The sequence below is a fragment of the Lithobates pipiens genome, unplaced genomic scaffold (genome assembly GCF_037356315.1).
Source record: "Lithobates pipiens isolate NorthernLeopardFrog02 unplaced genomic scaffold, aLitPip1_a1.2 Scaffold_18, whole genome shotgun sequence".
Taxonomy (NCBI): Eukaryota; Metazoa; Chordata; class Amphibia; order Anura; family Ranidae; genus Lithobates; species Lithobates pipiens.
Window position 1 is genome coordinate 399806613 of NW_027507758.1, and position 12932 is coordinate 399819544.

Sequence of the window (12932 nt, forward strand, 5' to 3'; positions counted from 1 at the left end):
AAGAAAAATAGCTTCTGCAATGATGCGCCTACTACAGGATCTGATTCAGCCAGAAGTAATCATCCAAGTCCCAAAAAAATCAGGAGGGCAGGGGCTTCTACTCTCATATATTTCTGGTAAAGAAGCCTTCAGGGAAGTATTGATTGATTCTGAACCTAAAGATCTTGAACAAATCAATTCGGTACAAGCATTTCAGGATGGACACAATATTTTCAATTACAAAGTTGCTGACTCCAGGCTGTTTCATGGCATCCCTGGACCTAACAGATGCTTATCTTCATGTTCCGATAAATCAGGCTTCTCAATGCTTTCTACGCCTGGCCCTGGATCTGGGGACCTCAGTCTGGCACCTCCAATTTAGTGCTCTGCCATTCGGACTTTCATCCTCCCCCAGGATTTTCACAAAAATAATGGCGGAAGCTCTGGAACCTCTGAAGTTGCGAGGGATTTCAGTTCTTCAGACCTGTTCTTCACAGACTCCAAAGAACAAGTCTTATAAAATCTCTAGGTGTCCCAGGCTCACCTCAAGAACTTAGGGTGGCTCCTAAATTTGGAAGAGTCAAATCTGGATCCCTCACAGGAGATGAAGTTTCTGGGTTATATCAAACTCCGTGCTTCAAAAAGTCTCCCTACCGCAGGAAAAAAAGACGAGATCCAATCAGCAGTGAAACAAGTTCAGAACAACCTGTCAGTATCAGCCAAGTCAGCTATGGTGGTATTAGGTCGTCTTACGGCATCGATTCCTGCCATTCAGTGGGCCAGATTGCATTCCAGGCCCCTCCAGTTAAACATATTACGCAGTTGGTCCTACCAGGAACCACTAGAAAAACAGATAAAACTTTGCTTTAAAAGAGGGCTCTCTGGTGGTGGAGAAATCCATCCAACCTCACAAAAGGCCTTTCTTGGGTCTTTCCCCTGGACAAGTGTCTAACGACGGATGCGAGTTACTGGGGTTGGGGAGACCACCTGGATGGTCAGACTTCTCAGGGGGTCTGGACCAAGTTGGAAGCTCAAAATTCCTCAAACTGGCGGGAACTGAAAACAATTTTTCTGGGTCTCCTAGCCTTTCAACATGTAGTAAAGGGCCAGCATGTTCAGGTGCAGTCAGACAATACAACTGCAAGTAGCCTACATAATGAAACAAGGGGGAACCAGGAGCAAAAGGCTCCTAGAGTTAGTCAGTCAATTACTGACCTGGGCTGAACAGAACGTGGCCTCATTTACAGCAGTTCATCTGAAAGGTTCTCAGAATCTGCTAGCAGATCTTCCAAGCAGACGGAAGCAGAATGGAGCCTAAATCAAGAAGTCTTCCTGATGATCTCCGAAGCTTGGGGGCAACCTCAAATAGATCTGTTTGCCAACCAACAAAACTCGAAAGTACGCAAATTCTTCTCTCTCCACCGAGAAGATCAAGCAGTAGGCATAGATGCTTTCATCCGTGGCATTACCAGCTATTCTATGCTTTTCCCCTCTTTCCTCTAAAGGAAGGTCTTAAGGAAGTTCAGAGAAGAAAAGACAAATCTAATCCTGGTCACTCCCTTCTGGGCAAAAAGGCCTTGGTTTGCGGCTCTATTAAATCTAGCCACAGAACCTCCATGGACGTTACCGTCCAGAAAAGATCTTCCATCACAGGGATAAGTGAACCACCTGGAAGTGGACTACCTTCAATTAACTTGGTTTCTGAAGAAGACCCCTTGAAGGGAAAAGGACTTTCTGATAAAGTAGTAATGACCCTTCTTTCAAGTAGAAAAGTCACTTGGGCCATATACATGAAGGTCTGGAAAAAATGTAACTCCTGGTGTGCTTCTAAAGGCCTCCAAGTTAAAAGTTCAGTATCTGTTCTTGAATTTCTCCATGAAGGAATGGAGAAGTGACTGGCAGCCAACACCCTGAAGGCTCACGTGGCGGCTTTATCTGTTTATTTTGAAAGAACTTTATTCAAAGAAGTTTAAAATTTAAAGATTTTCCCATTTACTCGCATGAAATAGGCCAATAGCCCTTAAAGATTTTCCCAGTTGTCTATTGTTTTGCAGGGTTTCTCGGGAGCTCCGCTTGAGCCCTTACAACAGGGATGTCCAAACTTTTTTCAAAGAGGTCCAGATTTGATGAAGTGAACATACTCGAGGGCCGACCATTTTGCCTGACATTCTTTGACCCATTAAAATTCGGTCTAAGTGTGTCCATCCGAGCACCAATACACTTCCCCACAAGAATTCTCTTGATTTGTGGCTGTGTGTGGTGAATAGATGAGCTCAAGTGTATTATTTGGATACACCATATTTATTGACATATAACACGCACCTTCACTTTAAGAAAACTTCAGGAAAAAAAAAACTTAAAATTTTAAATAAAGAACTGTGAAGCAAAACAAGGATCAGTGTCTATCTGCAGACCCACAATTGCTAGGAATGCAGCGCTCACCATTGCTAGGAATGCAGCGGCCACCATTGCCAGGGAATTCGGCCACCATTGCCGGGAATTCACTCACCATTGCCGGGAATTCACTCACCATTGCCGGGAATTCACTCACCATTGCCGGGAATTCACTCACCATTTCAGGGAATGCAGCCACCATTGCCAGGGATTCACCCGCCATTGCCAGGGATTCACCCGCCATTGCCAGGGATTCACTCACCATTGCCGGGAATGCAGCCACCATTGCCGGGAATGCAGCCACCATTGCCGGGAATGCAGCCACCATTGCCAGGGATTCACCCGCCATTGCCAGGGATTCACCCGCCATTGCCAGGGATTCACTCACCATTGCCGGGAATGCAGCCACCATTGCCGGGAATGCAGCCACCATTGCCAGGAATGCAGCCACCATTGCCAGGAATGCAGCCACCATTGCCGGGAATGCAGCCACCATTGCCAGGAATGCAGCCACCATTGCCGGGAATGCAGCCACCATTGCCAGGAATGCACCCACCATTGATAGGAATGCACCCACCATTGCCAGGAATGCACCCACCATTGCCAGGGATTCACCCTCCAATGCCAGGGATTCACTCACCATTGCCGGGAATGGAGCCACCATTGCCAGGAATGCAGCCACCATTGCCGGGAATGCAGCCACCATTGCCAGGAATGCAGCCACCATTGCCAGAGAATTCACTCACCACTGCCGGGAATGCAGCCACCATTGCCGGGAATGCAGCCACCATTGCCGGGAATGCTGCAACCATTGCCGGGAATGCTGCCACCATTGCCAGGAATGCATCCACCAATGCCAGAAATGCAGCCACCATTGCTAGGAATGCAGCCACCATTGCCAGGAATTTCACCCACCATTGCCAGGAATTTCACCCACCATCGCCAGGAATGCAGCCACCATTGCCAGGAATGCAGCCACCATTGCCAGGAATTTCACCCACCATTGCCAGGAATGCAGCCACCATTGCTAGTAATTCACTCACCATTGCCAGGAATGCAGGTCCACAATTGCAATTGCCAGGAATGCAGCCACCATTACCATCAGTGCAGCCATGGAGGGCAGGACGAGCGCCAAAGACATCTTACAGGAGGATCTCCTGTTTACACAACGGCCTCTTTAAGAGAAAGTCCCGCCTCTTTTAATGGACAGCACAGTCGTCCAATGGCAGAGACGGGACTTCCTATTACAGCTGCCGTGTAAACAGGAAGTTCTCCTCCTGTGTGCACGGCACTCGTCCCGCCTCCTCCCTCCGAGGCAGCTGGACTATACATCTTTTGTGGCCCCGGCTCTGGGAGATCGCCGGGGGCCACAAAAGATATATATGTTTAAACAACCAGGCGGGCCGTTCAAAACCGGACCGCGGGCCGCAATTGGCCCGCGGGCCGGACTTTGGACATGCCTGCCTTACAAGAAGTATCCGTGCAGAATTTGGTTCTCAAAACAATTTTTCTGGTGGCCATCACCTCTGCAAGAAGAATCAGTGAGCTCCAAGAACCTTTCCTGAAAGTTTTTGCAGACAGAGTGGTCCTTCAAACGGACCCAGCGTTTCTTCCTAAGGTTTCTTCTACCTTTCACCGATCACAAGAAATAATGCCCACTTTCTCTTCAACTAGGAACTGTTGTGCTTTTTAAGGACAATTTTCCCGCACAATATTTACTAAGTAATTTTTAACGAAGATATTTTTAAGATACAGAATCAGTCTATATGACACAGTCTATATATGTGAAACTTATTCACGGAGACGAGTAATCATACAAAATAGCTACATTTATTGGTTGACAGAAAACAAATATTTACATGAAATATTAAAATACAGATTGCATTACTTGATCATTTTGACAATTACTGGAAACACCCTCAAACTGGGCGTAGTAGTACCTTGGACACAATTATCACCATTATCATTTCTCGGTAGAATCAATAACCTTTTGATAATTGACAATTAAACAGAATGTCTGTATTTCACACATCCAACCGTTACTATACTGCAGGTAAGTAAGTGGTTAACAATGTGAAATAAATTAGACATTTGTTTGTCAATAAAATTGGTATCTATGCAAAAAGAAATTTATAATGAAAAATTAAATTTAGAGAAAAATCTAAAAGGCGGTTATTGATTCGGGAGAAATATTTTCAATAATAGAATATTAAAAAAATCAATATTTAAGAGAACACAGAATAGAGGATAAACATATATTTACCCATTTCCAATATGGCTATTAGTGTGGAGTGTTGGTTACCAGGAATTTTAAGATGGCTGCCGTGGCTTCAACATGGATCCTTTTACAGAGGAATTACTTTGTGTGACCTCCGAGTTCCAAGGAGCAGGGATATTCATGAATGTAAAAATGTGTATTCATGCATGGTGCATGAGGGTCAGTCTGTCTGGGAGTCTTCCAGTGTCCCTTCTCAGGGGGGGGTCCCTAAGCTTCCCCCTGACTCTCACCCCCCAGCTCTCCTCCGAGCTTCCTTCTCCTTTTTCTTCCTCCTTCCATATATCCTTCTTTCTAGTTTCTTAAATATCCTCAAACAAAAAGATCATAAAATTATACTAAGTTCTGCCCAGAGGGTATGTGTTCCCTCCTCATTGGCCGGCAACATGTAATGGTTAGCTTTCCCGGGAGTCTCGTGATTTTAAGGTAATAGCACCTTCCACCACCAGGTGTCTCACATGTGTTTGGTGTTTTATTTCTTTAAGTTAATATTTTTCTATTTCTGTAATATGCGTTCGTTATTTATATATGTTCTAACGAATATATTTTGAGTGTTCAAGAATTATGGCATAATATAAAATACGCTTTAACATAAATTTCAATAATCACTTGCATAAATTGGTGATATATATGTATATCAATGTATATCTGTTAATTTTTAGTCCATTTAGAAAGGGCACAGGTTAGATATATCACACAAATCACATACAATTATTATCTGTATGGATACACGTATAATTCGGGTATCCAATCAATATTTGTTTATCTAAACATAGGTTAAATTCTTATACAGTTATAATCATGATTATATGTCTTTCATAATACTAATTTGTTGCTAAAACACTTCTACTTATAATCACACTTTCATATATACTTTCTTTATGACAAAGTTCTTTAGATCATTAGATACCAATCCACAATATCTCCTTGTTGACCCATGTATAATTTGAATGGCTTAGAAAAATATAGATGATACTGGTATATGAATCTTACAGCATGTTTTGAGATGAACTCTGAGCTTCCAATAAATGATTAAATGACTTAGTTGGGACCTTCAATAGATTTTGTTGGATAAGGCGTCAGCTATTTGCACGGTTGTATATTGTCCAAATAGTCTTTTTACTTACGCACAATGGGGTTCTCTAGTTAAGGGTTATTTCCATGTGATAAATACTTATGCAAGTTTGGCCTTCTCACTCTAACCAACAAAATAAGTAAACAGCTTTTTGTTTGGTGACAGAAAATACCATTGTTTCAGCGAGTTTCTTTTTTTTTTAACACAGGTTTTGTAAAAGTTTAAAAAGAACTAATCCTTTTAACATTTGGAAAAAAACCTGCGAGATCTTGTACTTTGCTTCAAAGGTCTCCAAGAGGTCACAGTTCAATAATATCAACATTATAGTTCATCCATCTTTTTTTTTTTTTTTAGGCTTACTGAAAACCCTCATCTCTGCCAGCGAATATTAAATGTATTTCTTCATGAATTCACAACTGAACAAGCCAGGAGAAGAAGCTTTTCCTACTCTGGACGTGAGGAGATGTTCGTTACGTTTTCTTACAGTAACCAAATAATTCAGAAGATCGAAAGCTCTCTTCGTGGTTTTCTCAGGCTCACGCAAGGGAGAAAAAGCTTCCAAAAGTACACTGGGCAGATGGCTTAGATTGCCTTTATAGACTTATGTGATTGCCAAAGGAGAAATACCCCCTTCAGGTATTGCTGCTCATTCTACAAGATCTACGGCAGTTTCCTGGGCTGAAAGGGCCGGTGCTATGCCTGAACAAATCTGTAAGGCTGCTACTTGGTCCAACTATTCAACATTTCTCTCACACCATTGGTTGGATTTACTGTCCGCCGCAGATCAAACCTTTGCCTGGAAGATACTGCAGGCATTAGTCCCACCCTAGGGTAAGTTTCTCGGCTATCCTCTCTAAGGTTGTCCTGCCTGAAAGGCGATTTGAGAAATGCATAGTGAGACTTACCGGTGACAGTATTTCTAAGAGCCTTTCAGGACAACCGTTACTTCCCTCCCTTTATCTTAAGAGTGGTTTTAAGTATCTATCACGGTTATTTGGTGGTTTTCTGTGCTGTTTTCCAGTTTGTCGGAGACTACAACTGAGGCCATGGTGGAAGAGGAGGGATTTAAAGGCTGCATGTGTTTCCTGTGAAGAAAGCAGAGCTACGCTCTCTCCAAGGTTGTCCTGAAAAGTTCTTAGAAATACCAATCACCAGTAAGTCTAACTATGCCTTTCTTCATCAATTTAGGCCAATATGTATTCTGCTACATATTTTTGATAAAACAAAAAACCCCAATAAGCGTTTATTCATTTGTGTAAAAGCTATAGCATCTTCAAACTAGAGAAATAGATTTATGGACTTTTTTTAAATTGTTTTTACTATTAATAGTGGCGATCAGCGTTTTTTAGCAGAACTGCGACAGTGTGGTGGACAAATCTGACACTAAGGGACACTTTTTGGGGACAAGTGACACCAATAGTGATCGATGCAAAAAGAAAAAAAAAAAAAAAACACAAGATCTTAATTTTCCTCTCTGGCAGCCTGCCGTTCTGCCTCTTTTTGGAATGAAAGTGGGTCCCATCATCATGCCCTGGAGCAGGAAAAAACGATGACGTACAAGTAAGTGGATTTGCGCTAAAGTGCCGCAGTACTTGTATGATTAAAGCCCGCTCTGTCTCCAATACCTTTGTTTTGTGGTGTGCCCATAAGGCCTTTATCAAAGGGTGCCCACTACATCTTCGTTCCCAAGTTAAAAGACAGAAGGCACAGAAGCTAGAACAACTGTTAACAGAAATCAAACAGTTGGAGGCACATAAGGCGAACCCGGACACTGGGTTGGTTCACAAATTATAAATCTAAATTACGGCTAGAATTAGGACTAATTCTTAAAAATCTATTTGACAAACAGCCTCCTTGAAATTGACCCACTATACTTTGGGCAATAGAGCGAGTAAGTTCCTCACTCAGAGACTTCAGAAACGTAAGCGAAAAATGCCCACATGATCCACCCGGTGAACAAGAGTAAAATTAGAGATCGTAGGGATAGAGCAAACCCGTTTGCGGATTACTAACAATCTTAATATATTCTTAAAAGAGAAGTATGTTTTTTTTTTGGAAGGTTTATATTTACCATCTGTCCCTGGGCGCCTCTAACACTGAGAACCGAGCGATCGAACATCACCGATGGCTTGGTTCTCAGCTCCCCGAGCAGAGAGCTGCTGACTGTCAATCAGCAGCTCTCCGCTCTGCTTCCCCTCACTCACTGGAGCGATGAGCTGTGGAGGGGTGGGGAGTGGCCCTCTCAGGCTCTCAGCGTCTCGCTGAGATGGGTATCAGTCCAGACACCTGGCAGATCCAGATTTCAGTCCGCTCTCTGCTGAAAACGGGTCACAAGAGTGCAAAACGAATTGCACTCCTGTGACCCATAGGAAAAGCCCAGCCAAACGAGCTTTGGCTGGACTTCTCCTTTAATGCAGACCCTGAGGTGACTCAACCTACTGCAATCAAACATTTTCTGACTAACCTTAGACTCCCTTCTTCCCAGTTATCTTCCTTAAATGCTCCTATCACAGCATCAGAGCTCACCAAGGTTATCAGAACTCTACACAATGGGAAATCTCCAGGGGCAAATGGTCTAACCAATGACTATTATAAGGTATTTAAGACTAGCTTCTGTCCAACTCTCACGTCTGTATTCAGCTGCAATATAGTCTGCCTTGTTTCCTTCTGAGATGCTACAGGCTTATATTGTCATCCCCAAACCCAGAAAAAAACCTACGTTACGCCCCAATTTAGTTACTTAATATAAAACTGTACACAAAATGTTTCCGTTCTCAGACTGCTATCATTTTACCTTCTTTAATCAATCCTGACCAGACTGGCTTCACCTCGGGTAAGTAGGGATTGGGCACCACACGTAGAATTATAAATAAAATCCACTATGCCAAAACTCACGGGGTGCCTTTTCTGCTTCTCTCAGATGCAGGGAAGGCATTCAATAGGGTTCATTGGGGCTATATGACTCGGACACTTAAAAAAATAGGATTTTTTTGTACTCACCATAAAATCCTTTTCTCTTATATTCACCGACTGACACAGCTCCTCTCTTAGACCATTGGCTTGTTATGCCACCTTCAAGAGAGGACCAGGCATAACATGTAATATTAAAACTAGAACTTTCTAGTTCCGCCCAAGGGGCAGTCCCTTAGGTAATAACCCCAAAGCCTGCATTGCAGCTTCAGTACGTCAAAAAGCAGTATAACGTAGAGAAAAATAGGAGGGGCGGGTGCTGTCAGTCGGTGGACTACAGGGAAAAAGGATTTTACGGTGAGTACAAAAAATCCTATTTTCTCTTGCGTTCACCGACTGACACAGCTCCTCTCAGACCATTGGGACGTCCCCAAGCAGTGCCAAAATGAGGGGTGGGAAAACAGCATAAAACTTCACCCACAATGGCATGTGGGAACTAGTATAAAAACTTTACCCACAAAAACAACAGTGTGTGGGAATAACCAAAAACTTTTTTACCTACAAAAAAACAGGGTGCTCCTCAACTGAGTCACTACCTCCAAACTGCACAAGAACTGCGATAAAAAATGTAACAGTGCATTACTTAAAGATACTGCGTTTTTACCAAAAAAACAGGAAAAATGTAAGTGCAATTATACAGCCGCCTGCAAAACTTAGCACCCCAAACAGGCATCAGCCGATGCACTAACATCTACCTTGTAGAATTTGTAAAAGTTACACACTTGAGCGACAGACGCTTTATGTCGGAAGGCCCAAAACATTCTGATTGCCCTTGTGGAGTGGGCTGTGACCGGAAAGGGGGGCACCTGCCCCTTCAAGGTGCAGGCCTATACTACAATCTGTCTGATCCACCTGGAAATGGTGGCCGCCGAGACCACCATGCCTTTTTTTGGACCAGCCAACGAAACAAATAAGGAGTCCGACTTCCGAAAGGGAGCCGTAGCAGACAAATACACCCTCAGAGCCCGAACCACGTCCAGGGAATGATGGGCCCCCTCCTTAGGATGTGTCAGTTTAGGAGACAGAGATGGTAACACAATGTCTTCATTGATGTAGAAAGCCAAAACAACCTTCGGCAGAAAAGAAGGTTGCGGACGCAACGCCACCTATTCCGAAACCCTCCTGGTCGAAGTAATGGCCAATAGAAAGAGCACTTTCTGGGAAAGGGTCAACAGAGGGATGTCTCTGATATTTTCATATGGTTTTTGAAGTGCCGATAACACCAGGTTCAGATCCCACGGGGGTAACGGTGGAAGCACCAGAGGACCTACATGTCGGACCCTTTGGACAAAGATGATATTTGTCCTTTAATGGTGCTTAACGCCAATTTCTGGTCTACTCCTTGAAGAAACAGCAGGATCCTTGAAATAGAAAAGGACCGCGGATGCCATACTTTTTCCTCAGACATGGAGATGTAGGTACGATGATATATCTTCTGAGAGGAAGAATAGTTAGAATCACTGAGTCCGAAAGACCCCGGTTCCTCAACACCTGGCTCTCAATAGCCATGCCGTTAAAACCAGCGATGGTAAAGCGGGATGGAGAATCGGACCTTGAGATAGGTCTTCTTGTAACAGCAGTCACCAGGGGGCATCTGCCACCAGGCGCACTAGGTCTGTGTACCAGGGACACGGGGGCCAATCTGCGGCAATCAGTATTACATGAATCCTCTCGGGCCCCCTCTCTGCGGTGCAGACGTGGCAACAGTTTCAGCGGAGGAAAGGCATAGATTACCTAGTACTGATCCCACGGAGCCACCAGCATGTCTGACGCGTCTGCCCAAGGATCTCTTGTCCTGGACACAAATCTCTGCACCTTCCGATTGAGACGGGAGGCCAGAAGATCCATGTCTGGTGTGCCCCAACGCAGGCACACCTCCGGATGCAACGCCCATTCTCCTGGGTCCAGCATCTGGCGACTTAGATAGTCTGCCTGCCAGTTCTCCACTCCCAGGAAATAAATGGCTGACAGGGCCGGTACATGTCGCTCTGCCCACTGAAGGATGTGAGCAACCTCCCGTGCGGCAGCCAAGCTACTTGTTCCTCCTTGGTGATTGACATACACCACCGCTGTGGCATTGTCTGACTGGATCCTGATCGGACGCCCTTGAATTCTTATCGACCATGTGGAGAGGCATAGCCTGATCGATCTCAGTTCGAATAGATTGATCGGCAACTTGGATTCCTCCACCAACCATAGGCCCTAGGTCGACTGAACTCCCATTACTCCACCCCAGCCAGATAGGTTGGCATCTGTTGTGATCACTGTCCATTTCAGAGGTAGGAACAACTTCCCGGACCGAAGTGCCGGGGACCTCAGCAACCAGAGCAGGGAATCGCTGACTAACTGGCTCGTCTGAATCTGCCGATCCAGGGAAAAAGGAGATTTGCCCCATTTTGTCAAAATCTCCTTCTGCAGGACTCTGGTGTGAAACTGGGCGAATGAGGCCACCATGAGCCCCAGGACTCGCATGCAGAAGCATAGCGACGACTACCTGCGGGTTCATCAATAGTTTTACCGCGGCTCTGAGAGTCTGCAGCTTGTCTGAAGGGAGAAACACTCTCGCTTCCATGGAGTCCAGCAGTAAGCTCAGGTACTCCAAACGCACAATCACCAGCTTTTTTAGGTTCAACAGCCACCCAAATTCCTGCAGGGTCTGCATGATGACCGCCACATCCTCCTCTAACTCTGAGGTGGAAGATGCTCTCAGGAGGAAATCGTCTAGGTAACCCACGATCACAATCCCACGTTGCCGCAGCAACGCCAAAACAGGAGCCAATACCTTGGTAAAGACTCAGGGGGCCAATGCCAAACCAAAGGGTAGAGCCACAAACTGGTAGTGGGCTTCCCCAACTGCAAATCGCAGAAACCTCTGATGCAGGGGGCATATGGGTATGTGCGGGTAGGTGTCCTGGATGTCCAAAGACGCCAGGGAGTCCCCTTGATGGAGTGCAGCGACTACTGAGTGAACTGATTCCATTCTGAACCTCTGTACTTTTAAAAAGTAATTGAGGGCTTTCAGGTCCAAGATTGTAGTCCCCAAAAAGGAATGGGTACGTCCAAACAGGTTTGAGTAGAACCCCTGGAAATGTTCCGATTCCGGAACAGGCACCATCACCCTGCAACTCAGCAGGCCCCTTGCCACCCTCAATAGAGCCTTCCGACATGCTGGGAGTACGGGTATGCTGGAGGGGAAGAATCTGTTTTTCGGAAAAGAGAGGAACTATCTTGTAGCCCAAGGAAATCAGATCGCAGACCCATTGGTCGGACAGCCAAGGAGGCCCACGGGCTGCAAACTCCCAAAGGCGACCCCCCACCCGTGTTGCGGGCGGGGGAAAACCTTCAGGCAGTAGCACTTTTGCTCTCAGGCTTGCGGTTCCAGGGACACTTTGGTCCTTCACAGGTTGTCCTGTCGGGCTGGGGATGCTTCGCCGAAGCCCCGGGTGGACAAAAAAGCCGGTTGTGAGCGGAAAATGAGGGCCCTTGCCCACGGCGCGGCTCCTCAACCTTCCTGGCCTGTGGGAGTAGTGTACTCTTATCACCTGTGGCATTTTTTATAATATCATCCAATGAGGCTCCAAAGAGTCGGTCCCCAAGGAAGGGAAGATCTGTCAGGGCTTTCTTAGATGCCTGGTCAGCAGACCAGCATTTTAGCCAAATCAGGCGCCTCAGGACCACTGCTGACACTGAAGCCCTGGACAACAGAGGGAGGGTGTCCAGGGGCGCGTCACATATGTACTTAAGTCCTTGCACTAACTGGTCTGCTAGTTCCACGCAGACAGGAGAAACCTGTTGCTCTCCCAATTCCCGGTGCAAAAGTTTTGCCCATTCAGTTAGTGTCTGCACCACAAGTGCGGATGCCAGTACTGGTCGCATAGTTGACCCCACAACTGTAAACAAGGAACGAGCCACTGCCTCGGCCGTGGGATCCTTAAAGGCAGGAGTCCCCTCTACCGGGATCGTGGTTACTTTGTTTAACCTGGATACTGGGGGGGGGTCCACGACTGGAGGATCCGACCACTTTTTGAGAAAGCGCTCCTCAAAGGGGTAACACATGTATTTGGGGACCAAAAAGGTCAGTTGCGGTCGACCCCATTCCTTGTAAATGAACTTATCGAAATAAGTCAGATACAGGAACACCTTAGGTCAGTGATGGCGAACCTTGGCACCCCAGATGTTTTGGAACTACATTTCCCATGATGCTTATGCACTCTGAAGTGTAATGGAGCATCATGGGAA